At 36.8% G+C, this 15,807-nt stretch overlaps 1 long non-coding RNA gene across 4 annotated transcripts in view; it reads left to right on the top strand.

Moving 5' to 3' along the window:
* LOC143642760 (uncharacterized) overlaps positions 1-15,807 on the top strand; it is a 121,093-nt gene that overhangs the window by 66,074 nt on the left and 39,212 nt on the right. The gene's annotated exons all lie outside the window — the stretch shown is intronic.

The raw sequence follows: 15,807 nt of genomic DNA, 5'->3' as shown, positions 1-15,807 counted from the left end.
AACAACTTTTATACAAACGTCCTATTTCTATCCCAGGACCAGTCCACGTTATGTAACTGCATTTAATCATCATATCTCCTGTAATCTCTCACATTTTCTCAGTCTCTTTGTTGTATTTTTGTTTTGTTTTGATATTTTATGACCTTTAAATTTATAAAGAATATTAGTAAGCTATTTTGTAGAATGTTCCTCAGTTAAGGTTTGTGTTTGATGTTTTCTCATGAGTAGCTAAGAGTTATAGATGTGGGGTAATATGATTAAAGCATTCTTTTAACTGGATCATGTCACAGGTATACATGATATCAACAAGAATTGCTTCTGGTGATATTACTCTAAATAATTTGGTTAAGGTGTTGTCTTCCAAGCTTCTCTACTACTGTTTTTCACTTTCTAACCTCTGTTCCTTAGAAGCAAGTGTGGAGCGAGTTACTACATGTTGTGTCATGGGAACACAGACTCAGGAACAACAAAAACGTTTGGCTAATGACTACTTATTCCTTAAACAGCACGAAGAGTCCAGAAGAGCAGGGGAAGAGATCCAATCATAGTTGGATCCCCACAAAGGTCAACAGCTAGAATCAGTGTTGGTGAATGGTGTCTTTATGTCAGAGATGAGAGATGTCCGTGCTGCCCCTGAATGAACATTTATACACCCCAGCAGGGAGGAATCCCTGCCACTGAATGTTCCCATTTTGATAGGCAGCTAGAACTGCTAATTCCTGGTTCTGCATTCAAGTAATGGTCACCCCATTCTATTAGATCTAACATTTCCCCTGGGGTGTGGAATGGATAAATATTGCAAAATTTGCACACAATAGAAAGGATGGGGATTAGGTGAGGACTGGGAGATGGCTAGTAGATGTGTCTGACTTTCCCAGCAGTCCAACCAGGATTTCCCTAGTCCTCCACATTAGTTTACAACATAAACCCACCTCACACATTGGATACAAATGCAGAGTAGTGTCAGGAATACTAGCCTGTGGCTCTCAACAATGTTGACTAAAGGTTTGAGAACACCAATACCTGAGCTCATTAGGAGAGTTTAGCTTGTGCATACCTTTCTTCCAAGCAGGTTAATAAGGACTGTCTGGGGTAATGGTTGCATCCATGCTCCTGGAGCACTGAAGAGATTCACAAAGAATCTGTTTGTATAGCCAGTGGGCTTGCCATTGGATTTTAGTTCAATTCTAGTTCCACCTCCCCTGAGGTATTAACCCATGTTAGCAACAACACATATACCTCCTTGTTGGGCTAGGAGGAAGTCTAGGACAATGATTATGAGTTGTTCACAGACAAGATGAATGGCGTTGATGACATGGAAGTCTCTGCCACTGCAAGGGCCTGGGTCAGCTGAATGAAGGTGTTTTCTTTCAACGGTGTCAGCAAGCAAAATCTGTAGTAAAGGGGAAGGAGGAGCAGTAACTAGTCTTGACAGGGTGGTCATGTAACCACTTCCCATACAAGATACTTTTTTCAAACTGTTTGTGTTAACTGATCTTTTCCTCTGAGGCCCCACAGTCTGTCTGCCCCTTGTCTTGAGCTATGACACCTCTTTCCCATTGTTCTGAGTGCCTTCCCCCTATCTTCTGGCCCTCTTCCACCTTCCTGTTTGGCAAGAGTTGTCAGGACTCTGTGAAGGTGTCCCATGACCATTCCCAAGTGGACTGGTGGCTCTACATGGGTAAGCATCACTCACTAACTTCCAATATTTATATGTCAGGTCCTGCAGGTCCAACCCACTGGATCATCAGCTCATATATGTTAAAACACTTTTATACCCATTTCTGTCATCTCACTCCTTCATCTGGCAGGCTTACCTTCTAACATCCTGAAATGGTGTGGAGGAACTAATGGTATAAAAAGCAAAATGATGCACTGATAATGGGTGAAAAGGAGAATCCTAAGTGTTGTGTCCTTGATCCCCCTTTTGGGGCCAATGTTCATCTTGATGTGTATGTGGATAGATGCATAGCAAAGTCTGGGTTCCTCTCCTATCCTCATCTCCTCCTTGTGCTGGGAAGCATATTAAGGTTGTGTTTCCCTTCTGGGGAACTGCTGAGTTTAGCTTCCAGAACACCCAGTAAAGTAGACAGTCCATCTAGTAAGAGAGTAGATAGGATATAGACACAGACACTTATTTTTTAGGTAGTTACTGAAATTCTTCACAATGCTGGCCACCTATGAATAGTGATTGATGTGGAATTTCCAAATAATTCTTTGCATCTGAGCCCATCATTGCCTTGGCTAGAGAAGATATTATCTGGGTAACTGAAGGAGTGGCAGAGCTACTTTTTAGAGTATCCCATGTGTATACTGCACCTTCCTGATGAACTAGACAGACAAAGCCATAGCCTGAACAGGTGTCTACTGTGAGCAAGGCATAAGATCTATTTTGGGATGGCAGAAGAGGGCTAATATATTCCACTTGCCATGAATAACCTGGTGCATCCCCTCCAGAACAGCCCCTAAATGCCTTTTTGGCCTCTGTTTGTAGTTGACATTTCTTACATTGGTAAGTGGATGATTGAGCCCCTTTTAATGGAAGAGATTTTCCATGTTTCTGTGCTCATAATTTCCTGGTGTCAAAATTTTCATATCCACTTCAGGGATGGATGCACACAGCAGTGGAAGCAGCTATGGGTAATACAGCTATTTCAAAAATGTCATCGAGGGTATGTTCATTATCCTCATTCCCCAGGCAAAGCTTATCTGTTTCCTCTCTCCCAAGAGGATCTCCATCCACATTCTCAGTGCATCCATTATTGAGTAGGTCATTCCAATGTTATTCATCATGATATGAGCCCTTGCCATGTGTATCAACATGGAAAACATTGAAATACCATTCCATACTGACAGTTGTTCCCCAAAGTCACTTCCCCACATTGGGTAATATTTGATTTTTCAATCTCTTTCTCTCCATGAACCTGACTAGATTGCTAAGCCATTGGAAATAGCCCATGAGTCAGTAAATAGGTACACAAGGGTGCTTGTGTCCAAGTGTTTCAGGGCTAAGAGCACTGCTCACAGTTCAGCCCATTGAGCTGCTGCCCAGTATGATGCTGTATGGCTTCAACTTGGCCTATCCATCAGTGAACTTTGCTGAGCATCAGGTGGGGCATCCTTTAGTCTTGGGCATTGAGGTCCTCAAGATGCCAATGCAGGGATGGAATAGCCATAATCTGATATTACAACAGGATTATTGTTAAAGAGGCCTCCATCACCTGCTCATGCAAATCAGTCATTACCTAGGGGCCTAAATATACCACTTCCATTTACTGATGCTCTTTTGTTGGGCCCTGCTTGATGAACGTTCTTATAATACAGGACCCAGGACATGATGAGGATTTCTGAACCCAGGAGGACCTGAGTTTTTGGTGATACTTTGCATTTCCACCATGGCCCAATAGTATGTCAGGAGTTGCCTCTCAAAGGGGCATGGCATTAACTGCATATGGGATCTGCTGGCCCCAAAACTCAGGAATCTGTGATTTTCTGTTGCTCCCTCTTTCTATCAAAGGAACCAGATGATATGGATTTGGGTAGCAGAAACCTGTAGCTCAAAGAGGGATCTATTTTCTAGAGATCCTAGAGGTAGGATGACTAAAATGACCTCTACTCAGAGCCTGCTCCTCTTCCATTCCAAAGTGGAAAGTAACTGCTTTCCATGTCACACAATTTGGGGTATCAGGAGCATACAAAGATGAGGACTATACTGATGTCAATATGCAATTATCACAATGTCTTGGACTGTGGGTACCAAAGGGGTCATTTCTGCATTTAAGCATCAATAACCTACAGTCAACCACCATGCTCCACCCACCTTTTTCACTGACTACATCATACTATTATAGGCAGAAATGGTAGAATGGAGACACCCATAGATTGACGATCCTTTGTGAGTTCAGTAATATATTTTCTCTCACTGCACAGGTGATATTTTTGCTGTTGAACATTGGAAAGATGAGATGGGAGCTATGGGTAATCTATCACTTAGCCAGAGGTGTTATAGGGGAGCATATCCACACAGCCATTACTGGGATATGCAGTAGTGTAGGATATCAATCTCTATAATGTATTCTCTTGTGGGAAACATGACTCCATGACTGTCAAAGGAACCAACCTACTGGGTAGGAGTAAACTTCTACCCCCATACCTTGCGGAATGCCTGAAACCTCCCAATTCTATGTGCCAGACCCTCTATTCTGTGTCTCTGAGAATGATGGTGACCTGGGCTGCAGTTCCAAAAGGATCATCAAGGGTGTTCACTGCCCCTAAATTATACACACACTGGGGTGTGTGGTCTTCAGTCACCGGGGGCTGGATGGAGCCTATGTCTCCTCCATAGGCCATTTTCAATTTAGTCAGGTTTGGATAGAGAGGGCCTTCATAGGGACCAGACTCCTCAGCTGGAGAGAGTGGAAGGGAGAGGTGGGAGACCTTCATGGGCTTTCTTTTCTTCTACTGCCTATATCTGGGGATTGTTGACAAGGGTTGTGAATCTGACCCTATCAGATTATTCTTATCAAGCCTGCAGTCTTCTTTCTAATTTATATTTTTCCCAAATTTCTCCATTGGAGATCTAATTTCTAGTGTCCTCTGGGACCTGTTGCTCTATTAGCCACAAGAACATAACTCAATAAGTGGAGACCACTGACTCAACTTTCAGGTCTCAGAACTTGTAACAGGAAGCACCCACTGCCCACAGGTCTGGCTTCTCATTTAGTTATTATGATGGCCACCCTCCTAATATGAAAGCCCTTGCCCCAGACAGGGAGGAGAGGATAACCCCACTCAAATGCCTCTCCCAGAGGAAGTCCTGAGGTAAGAAGGAGAACTAGTTTGTTGCCACATTCAGAAGGCCACTTTCTAATAGAACCATCAATGTCCTACCACAAAATGAAAATCTGATGAGAGGTTAAATCCCTTGTTTGACCCAGTTGTCAAAGCTTGACCATGCCCCTATCCACCACACCAAAGCCCAGCTAGCTATCCACACTTCTTCAACTACCCAAAGTATCCAGCCAAACAGAGACTGTAGCCTTGGGATGGGAGGGCTTCACTGTCAGTCATTTTCACTGCCACCTACCTTTTTCTCCATTCACTTCAACTAAGGATACTTAGAGTATGGACTTGGAGACAAGGCAGCTGAAACTGGTTGATCAGGGTTATCATGGCATTATCATAAAGTCAGCCAGCCATGAGAGAAGATCCTGTCTAGGTGTCTGTACATACCTATTTTTCATATCTCAGGTCTCCTTCTCTGTAAAACCTAGTACTTTCATTTTCACCTCTGGATCACCATCTTTATTCTAATAGTCTACTGAATAATATCCACCTCACACTAACCTCAAGAACCCTCTGGGTGACCTGTGTGCTGGAATGCCTAGTTCTAGGATGAGAATAGATATAAAAAGCCATGAGGCAGGGGATTGTACACCAGGTGGTAAAGTCCCAACCTCACTGATTTCAGTTCAGCACCAGCTAGCCAACTTCCTGGCATTCATGGGGGGATGTCTTAAGTCTCCTGCCCATAGGCCGGTACTTCTACCTAGGTGGTGAGGTGAGGATGACCCTTTGGTTCAGCCCACAGAGCCATTGAGCACTGTGTTGCCCAAGACAGTCCTGTAAAAAAAGAACGCAAGAGTGCCAAAAAGCCATCCTACTTCATACTTCACTGGGCAGCCCGCTCACTGTACCAAAATTCTATGGAGTAAATTGCTGTGCTACATCATGGGAATACAAGTTCAGACACAATAGAAACTTTTGGCAAATGGCTGCTTTATGACTTACATAGTACAAAAGGTCCAAAAGAATAGGGGAAGCAATCCTATTATGGCAATTCGACCAGAGTGGACCACTGCTTGGGTCAGGCTCAGTGCATGGCAACTCCACATGCCCCACTTCCTGTCAGAGATGAGAGAAGTCTGTGTTGTGTGAGGGTGAGACGTTTATACACCCCAAGGGGTGGGGGCCCTGCCACAGAGAATGAAGAATGCATCAAGACCCTTTGCTTAGAGTGTCTGCCGTGGGCTGTTTGTTCCTGGTTTGGGGTTTAAGTTTAGATATGTTCCATTAGACCTAAGGTCTCCTCATGGCTACAGAGTGGAAAAATATTGAAATATCTGTGCACAATAGAAAAGGAGGGGGGTGTAAATCAGCGCTGTGAGATGGCTGCTAGGCATGTCTGTGATTTCCCCAGCCACAAGTCACTAAGTTTAGCCTATATTTAAAAGGAAAGGAATCAAACTCCATCTCCCATGAAGAAGTGTATATAAATCCTTCTTGTGGACATAAATTAAAATCAGCACAGTAGTTGATAAATATTTTGGATGTTTCTATGAAGCTATGAAAATATTCTGTTTCTTCTTAAAGTTTAACTAGTTAATTTTAACATTCATCAGTGAAATTTAAATGCAATAATTATTTCTATGTTTTTTTAGGGATAATTATTTATTTTAATCTCTATGCCTTCTACATTTACTCAGAATAATATAGTAGAGAAAATATTTACTGTTTCTCCTGATATTTTATTTTGTTTAATCATATATTTATATCATTACAGGCTCATAGATGTATATTTTATTCTTTGGATTAGAATTCATATATTACCATTGTTTATTTCATTGTACAACTTGCTCCATCTTTAGCCCTTTGGAGCTCTTTCAGCTGGCTTCTGCATCCTTTTGACATGCCACTTTCCTTGTTTCTTTGAGACAGTGTTACTATTTGGTACTCTAAGATGTTTCAGGCTCATCTTGTATTTTCTTGTCCTTTCCTAGAATCAGCTATTATTCTGAGGATATCTGATCTCTTTTATTGGAAAATGGTATTTATAAGCTAAGGTCTGAGTAATTGCAATGCTTGTTTCTACTAGTGTTTCATTGTCTTTAAAATCTCAGCAGACAGTGTAAGTAATATATATATATATATATATATATAAATAATACATACATATTTATGTATGTATATTAACCCATGTATTTACATGTATCTATATTCATTTCTGTATCTATTTATCCTTATATATTTAAGCTAAAAGATGAGTCACACTCCTGTACAATGAGTTTTAAAATTATTTTGGCAAAGCAAAACTTCGGGAGAAGCAATATTAAAAAAATATATATTGAACATAGTATCAGAGTTGACTACTTTGAATAAGGAGGCTATACTATTTTATCTGTATGGTAATTTCTAATTTGGCTGTCATCTATTGATTGATCTTTTTTTAGTCATTCAATCTCGGTTTCCTAAGTAGTAAAACAAGAGCAGAACCAGATGTTGATTTGAATTAAAAGCAGAAGTGTTTGGTATGTTAAGCAGGTACTGTAGCTCACAGTTTTATATGATTATATTTTTATGAACATCAAATAAGATAAAAGTTTACAGAATTTTTGTAAAGCAAAAGGATACTTAGGAACTCAGGTTGCTATAAAATATTTACCTATGATGTACAGTGAAAATATAAATATTTGGTAAATTAAGATTTAGTTTAAATCTTAATCTAAAATTAAGATTTAGCTTCATGGTAATTTTAACACACATTCCAGAGACACTAACCACATTTATTTCCATCTAGGAGGTAGTCAATAAAAATTAGAATATCGATAAAGAATTGAAATTATATTAGAAGCTCCTAAACCAAGTAAGTACCATGAAGATTAATCCTTTCCTTAGGATAGTGTAGTTGACTCAGATTTTCTTCATAATTAAAAAATATATATCATTTCAAATCTCCATTCTAGAGCCTATTCATCTCCAATCATAGTTGCTGCATCTGCAAATGGCCAAGAAAATATTCATCAAATTGGAAATATTTAATAAGAAAATTTAGACTAACAAGCCATTTCTTTTCTTATCCACTACATCACTCGCCCCTTAAATGTGGAAATAAGCATCAAGCATATAATTAGAGAAACAGAAAAAGAGGTAAGGAGAGAGAGAGAGAGGAACCTGCTAACATTTTTAAAAAAAATATTTTTTGGCTAAACATAGCGTAAAGTTGATTTTTTTCTTTGGTATACAGTTCTGAGATTTTATGCATAAGTAAATTTTTGTAAACTACCATAATCAACATACAGAAAGTTCAGTCATTTAAAATAAAACAAAATCACCTCTCTTGTGATTTTGTCCCTTTGTAGTCACATGTTCCCCTCCTCTAACCTTGATTTCCACTGATCATTCTCCACCTCTATAGTTTTGTTTTCCACAGTATGTCATATAAATTGAGTCATGCAGGACTGAGCATTTGACACTGGCTTCTTTCACCTAAATGCAGTTATTATTCAACTATGATCTTGCATTAATCAATAGCTTGCTTCTTTATTTTGCTGAATATATATATATATATATATGCCTTTGAACAGATCTATTAGTTTGTTTACTGATTCATGTATGGAAGCACATTTGAGTGGTTTCCAGTTTGAATAAGTATGGATAGATCTGTAATAAAAGTTTTTTATTTTTCACAGGATTCTTGTGAACATAGGCTTTCATATCACTTGGGTAAATATGCAGTTGCTGATTCCTATAATAAGTGGATGTTTAACTGTATAAGAAATTATCAGTTTTCCAGCTAGACTCTCCCATTTTCCATTCTCACTATCAATATACATGTTTTCTGGGTGAGCCACGGTGGCTCAGCAGGCAAGAATGCTCGCCTGCCATGCCAGAGAACCCGGGTTCGATTCCCAGTGCTTGCCCATGTTAAAAAAAAAAAAAATATATATATATATATATATATATATATATATATATATGTGTGTGTGTGTGTGTGTGTGTGTGTTTCCTAGTGGCTCTATACTCTTGTCAGCACTTGATATTATTATTTTTCTTTTTTATCTTATTGTTGTTGTTATATTAACATTTTAATATTAGGATATCATCATGATTTTAATGTGCAATTCTCTACTGCATAGTGATGCTGAGTATCTTTTCATGGGCTTGTTTGGCATCTTATTTCCTCTTTGGTGAAGTATCTGTTCAAGTCATTTGCCCATTTATGAATCGGATTGTTTGGTATTTTATTGTTAAGGTTTAAGTGTTTTTCATACATTCTATATACACGTTTTTGTCAGATGTATAATTTACAAGTGTTTTCTCCCACCATATGCTTAAAATTTTTATTCAGTTACAATATCTTGTTAAAAGTTTGATTTATCATTTATTTTTCTTTAATGGCTCATGCTTTTTCTGTCATATCATATCTAAAAACACTTTGCTTAAACCCATTGTCATAAAAATATTTTATTTTATGTTTTGCTCTTTTTCATGTGTCTTTTGCAGACACCATGCAAGATCGAGATTTCAGTTTAGATTTATGGCCCATTTACAGTTAATTTTAATATAAGGTTAAGGATTGTGTTTCTTGTTTGTTTTGTTTTTTGTCAGTTTTTTTTTTTTTTTTTTTGCATACCCGGTTCTTCTAACACTGTTGACAAGGCTATCCTTCCTCTATTGACATGCCTTTGCAAAACTACTGTATTAGTTAGGGTTCTCTAGAGAAACAGAATCAATAGGAAATATCCATAAATATAAAAATTTATAAAAATGTCTCACATAACCATGGGAATGTAGAGTCCAAAATCCTAGGGTAGGCTGTGAAGCTGACCACTCAGTACCTCCTCATGGGTGATATTTTGTAGCCTGATCTTTTGGGGCCTGTTGGGATTTTGGTCTAGTTATAGGTCTAGAAGAAATGAGGTGTGTGGAGGTGGGTCATGAAAAGAGCTAGAAGTATCTTCCAAGCCATTTGCTTCAGGGCCTTCATTTGCAGTTTTATCTGGTGAAACAGAATTAAGCACTCTAAGGCTAATTCCTTCAGGTGGAGATTGGGTGGCCAACTCCTCAGGGCAGGCTACAGGTAGGGCAGCTGTGTCCTCAGGGCAGACTATTACAGGATTATCTAGAGAAGTCTCAGCATGACCTAGGGTTTCAACATCACCCCCAACATCATTATCAATCCATGTGTCCCCATTCCAATCAATGCCCTCACTTTAACGGCAGACACCATGCAAGACTGAGATTTCAGTTTATGATGTAAAGTTGCTACTCTGACAGTAAGATTCTGAGTCTGATTTTTGGAGGTCTCAAGTCTATGGCTACAGGAAGTAAGATTTTCCTTCAGGACACTCGTAGAAATGTTTACATCTGTCAGACAATGCATAAGCTTCTCATTTGAAGACTTAAGCCCATCCCTTTCACTCCTTAATGTATACAGTGTATCTAACAACAGCCAGTCAACATCTCTATATCTCTTATTTCCACAAAACTCCATAAAGGTGTCAAAAACATTATCTCCCAGAGCCTGGCTTCATACAAGCAAAGCATTAGAAGAATCGAATGGTGATATTTTGACTATCTCTTTTGTCAATTAACCCCGTGGATTGGCAGTATCATTCTGATTACAGGAATCAGAGTCCTTAGTGCCTCTGAGTCCAGTCAGAGTAGAAAACCAATCGTAAAAACCCATTTTTAAGATTCTGTTTCTTAAGAACCACTCCTGGTACCAAGCTGTATCAGTTAGGGTTCTCTAGAGAAACAGAATCAACAGGAAATATTCATAAATATAAAATTTATAAAAGTGCCTCACATAACTGTGGGAACATAGACTCCAAAATCCATAGGGCAGGCTGTGAAGTTAATGATTCCGATGGAGGGTCTGAACGAACTCCACAGGAGAGGCTTGCTGGCTGAAGCAGGAAGAGAGCCTGTCTCTTCTGAATTTTCCTTAAAAGGCTCCCAGTGATTAGATTAAGCATCACTCATTGCAGAAGACACGCCCGTTGGCTGATTACAAATGGAATCAGCTGTAGATGCAGCTGATATGATCATGATTTAATTCTCGGAAATGTCCTCATAGCAACAGACAGGCCAGCACTTGCCCAGCCAGGTAAACAGGTACCACCACCTAAGCAAGTTGACACATGAACCTGGCCATGACAACTGTCAAGAATGAATTGACTTATGCATTTCTCAAAACCCATAAAAGTGTATAGCACAGAGTTAATCCTAATGTAAACTATGGATCTTAGTTAATAATTATGTATATAGTATATAATAATTATATATATAATCATATATAAATTATATATATGAAGCAATATGTGTATACGTATAGTTTCATTAATTGCAGCAGCTATATCACACTAATGCAAAATATTAATAATAGAGAAACTGTGGGGATACAGGGAAGAGAAGATAGAAAAGAACTCTCTGTACTTTTTTCTGTGCAATCTCTCTATAAAAAAAAGTCTATTAAAAATCAATTTGCCATATTGTCTGGATCTGTTTCTGGACTCTCTATTTGGTTCCATTGATTAATGTGTCTATCCCTTTACCAATATTGCAGTCTTCATTGTATCTTTAAAACAAAAATGAAAATCAATAGCTTGATTCCTCCACTTTTATTCTTCTCTTTCAAAATTGTTTTGGCTATTCTAATTTCCTTGCTTTTTAGATACATTTTAGAACTTATTTCTATATACCTACAAAAATTCTGTTGGAATTTCGATTGAGACTATATTGAATTTACAGATCAACTTGGGGAGAATTGATTCTTAATGCTATTGAGTTTTATCATACCTTAACATTCTAGGCCTTCTATTTATTTTGATGCCATTTGATTTATTTCTTCAACACTTTTCAGTTTTCGGCCAATAGATACTGCCATAATTTATTAGTTCTGGCAGATTCGTTATAGGTCACTAGATTTTCTTGATAGGCAATCATGTTTTCTACAAGTAGAGGCAGTTTTACTACTTCTAATCTGTATAGACAAGGTAAAGTTTTACTACTTCTAATCTGTACAGATGAGGTTTAACTTTTGGCTTGAACTTCCAAACATATTTTAAAGAATTTAAGCTGAGAAGTAAAATCTACTTACCCAGATAGTAACCATTTCTGCATTTCTTACTTCATTCTTGCTGTGTCATGCTTCTCTCTGGTCTCATAATGCTATTTAGCATTTCTTTTAGATTAGGGCTGCTGGCAGTGGATATCTTAGTTTTCCTTCATCTGAGATTGTCTTTATTTTGCTTTCAGTCTGAAGTACATTTTACTGAAAATAGAATTGTATGTTGACAGTTTCTTTTTGTTTCAATACTTTTTAAATTTTTCCCATTTCCTTCTGGTTTCCATGATTTCTGAAGAGAAATTCAGTTAAATGCATCCTTATTTAATTGTAAGTGATGTATTACCATTTGCTTGCTGCTTTCATGTATTTTTCTTGTCTATAATTCTCAAATTAAGCATCATGTGGCTGTATGTGGGTTTCTTTGACTTTTACCTCCGTGGGGTTTTCTCAGTTCTTAATTCTGTAAACTTATGCCTTTCATCACATTTGGGTAATTTTCAGGCATTATTTATGAAAATGTTTCTTAGAACATTTGTACATTTACAGAAGAATCATGTAAAGCTATAGGTTCCCCATATCCCACCTCCATTTTTTTACATTTTGCATTAGTGTGGTTAACTTTGTTACAATTGATGTAAGAATATTATAATTTTACTATTAACCATTATCCACAGCTTACATTAGAGGTCACTATTTGTTTATCTTATTGTTTATCTTGTATAGTCCTATGGCTGTTTTTACAATTTTTCATATTAGCAGCATATAAAATAACAAAATTTTCTCCTTTTAACCATATTCATATTTATAATTCAGTGGTGTTAATTACAATCACAATGTTTCACTACATTCATCACTGCGCATCACTACAACTATTCCAGTACCCAAAACAGAAACTCTGCGCCAATTGAAAATTAATTTATCATTCCCTGTCCCCAAACCCTGCCCTTGGTAAACTCTATTCTAGTTTCTGACTCAATGAATTTGCTTATTCTCATTATTTCATATCAGTGAGATCACAACATATTCGTCCTTTTGTATCTGGCTTATTTCACTCAACATGATGTCTTCAATGTTCATCCTTGTTATCACATGTATCAAAACTTCATTCCTTTTCACAGCTAAAAATAGTCCATTGTGTATATACATCACATTTTATTATCCATCATGTGTTCGTGGATGCTTTGGTTGCTTCCATCTTTTGACAATTGTGGATAATGCCACTATTTAACATTGGTTTGCAAATATCTGTTTGAGTCTCTGCTTTCAATTCTGTTGGTTATATACCTAGCAGTGGGTTTTTCAGGTCATGTGATAATTCTATAGTTAACTTTCTGAGAAACCACCATACTGTTTCCATAACGGTAGCCATTATTTCTTCAAATATTTTTTTTTCCTACACCACACTTCTCTCTTTTCTTCATGGAACCCTTATGACACAGATATTAGAACATTTAGTATTTTTCCACTGGTTTCACAGATTGCAAATTTTGTTCAATTTTTCCCCATTATTCAGATTGGATAATTTCAGTTGTGTATCTTCAGGTTCACTGAAATTTTCATCATTTATCTTCAATCTGTTAATGAGCTCAGCCAATGAATTTTTTATTGTTGGTGTTATAGTTTACAGTTCTAGTATTTCCATTTGTTTTATATTTATATTTTAAATTTAATTGCTAGTTGGCAATTGAATCATGCTCCTCATGTTGACATGTTCAAGTCCTAACCCATGGTCTGGCAGGTATGAACTCATTAGTAAGTAGCAAGTTTGAAGGTGGTATTATTAGTTAAAGTGGACTCGTTTGTAAATAGGAATCTCAAAGATCTTATTTTGGTAAGGCCCCGTTGAATCAGGTAAGCTTTAACCCATATGTTTGGAATCCAGGGGATATTTTAACTTCTACTGAAGTAGAAGTCAGAAGAAGGCAGCAAGTGGTGGAAATCAGAGGAGCTGACACGAGGAGAAAGAGATGACTTTGTGACGAAGGATTGTCAGAGTACTACAGACTTTTAGAGAAAGCAAGGCCTGCCAGTGCCTTGATGCTGGAATTCTGGTCTCCCAAACCATGAAACTATAATGGGTGTAAGCCAGCTTATTGTATGGTATTTGCTATTTCAGCCCTGGCAAACTATGACAGTACTAGAAACTTAGAGTAAAATATTAGAATATACATATATAGAGATATTTCATGTGCTCTGTATATATCACTCACCACTTCATGTCTGGCTTCTTTTTAATCTCACAATCTTTTTTTATATCCTATTTTTAATCATTGCTATCTTATTCCATTTTTTATATGTTCTTTTAAGATTCAGTGCCAAGGAATATAAAGATAGATATTTCTTTTCCTTCCTTAAAAGCTAGAACATTATTTAATAATATTTGAAGAAAACTGAAAGACAAGGATTGCAACCAAATTATCAAATGTCCCACCAAGATAACTCAGATCAAAAGGAAAGAAAAATTGATGCAGATGAATAAGAATTCAGAGATACTACATAAAGACAATATCTGAAAAGACTATTGAAAAATAATTTTAATCACAAAACAAATGAATCAGAATCCCCAAAGAGTGGGAAAAACATGAGAAAATTTGGGGTTAGCAGTAAACATTAATTCAAAAAGGAAAATGAAGCATTATGGGGGAACATGCTAAACAAGGGGGGTTTTGAAAAAGAAGAGCTATACTACAGCAATCTAATAATAGACTGCATTTAAACTTCATAAACAGTTTCAACAAACACTGAAGTTTATGGGGAGGAGGAGGTTAGTAAAAGGTTCTCAAAATGTCACTGAAATTTGTGAAAGGAAGGAGAGAGGTAAACAAGAGAGGAGAGAGGTAGAATAAATTTGTTATGAAGGTCAGACTTACAGGAATGGGGAAATTCAGTAGAAAAGAGCAGGGAGAAACTGAATTCATCAATAAAATTTAAATGGTTGTAAATTATCTCATTTAACAAAGGAAAGAATAGATGAATGTCATGCAAGAAATAACATGGTAAATGAGAAAAGGGAAAGTAAAAATGCAAAGTACATGGCTAATGTAAATGTAAACATAGCATAAACATAGGAATATCTAATATCTAAAATACAGATATCTAATAAAATTCATATTTACCATTATTTGAAATGTGGCTGCATTGAATTCTCCTTTTATAATACAAAGGCTCTCAGTTCAGGTTACCACAAAATAAATAAAATCAATTAAATACAATTTCAGAAAAAAGGATATGATTAAATCAAGTGATAAAGTAAGGTTTAAAATGTTAGTTTGGTGATAGAAATACAGACAAATGTAAGTAAAATTAGTATAAATAGGGAACAGGATGTTAAAAATAATGAAATTTGAGGACAAAGGTAGAGTGAAGAGTCTTTATTAAGAAGATATATCATTATAAACATGCATACAGCAAATATTGTGGTGTGGAACTGAATGAAAATGTAATTTCATTGGAAGCCTTCAATCACCTCTTTCAGATATAAAATAATGACATTTTTCAGTTCCATAATGAAACAAAATAAAATTATAATAGTTTGAGAGCTAGAAAGAGAGAGAAATGGATTAGGAGGGAGAGAAGAAGGGATGGAAAAGAAGAGAAGGAAGTGAGAACAATAACTTTTTCAGATAGATACTATACATACATTATATAACTACCTATGAATATATGTTAGTATAACCTCTCAAATTGCTGCCACAAGTAAAACTTAGAATGTTAAGATTTTATTATCTCCTCTGCTTACAATTTAATAGTGTTACATATAAATAATTTAAAAGAGGTTTAATTGAAACCATCAATTAGTGTCTTGGAAATCTGGAAACATATCTAAGTGACTGGAATCAAAGAAAATTTTAAAAATAATGAAACTTCAAACTATCTGGAAAGAAAGGAAAACGATTTCTACCAAAACATATGAGATGGAGGAAAACAATTCTACCAAAACAGATGAGATGGACTAA

The sequence above is a fragment of the Tamandua tetradactyla genome, chromosome 7 (genome assembly GCF_023851605.1).
Source record: "Tamandua tetradactyla isolate mTamTet1 chromosome 7, mTamTet1.pri, whole genome shotgun sequence".
Taxonomy (NCBI): domain Eukaryota; kingdom Metazoa; phylum Chordata; class Mammalia; order Pilosa; family Myrmecophagidae; genus Tamandua; species Tamandua tetradactyla.
The sequence above is the reverse complement of the archived record's forward strand: the minus strand, read 5'-3'. Positions and strand labels throughout refer to the sequence as shown.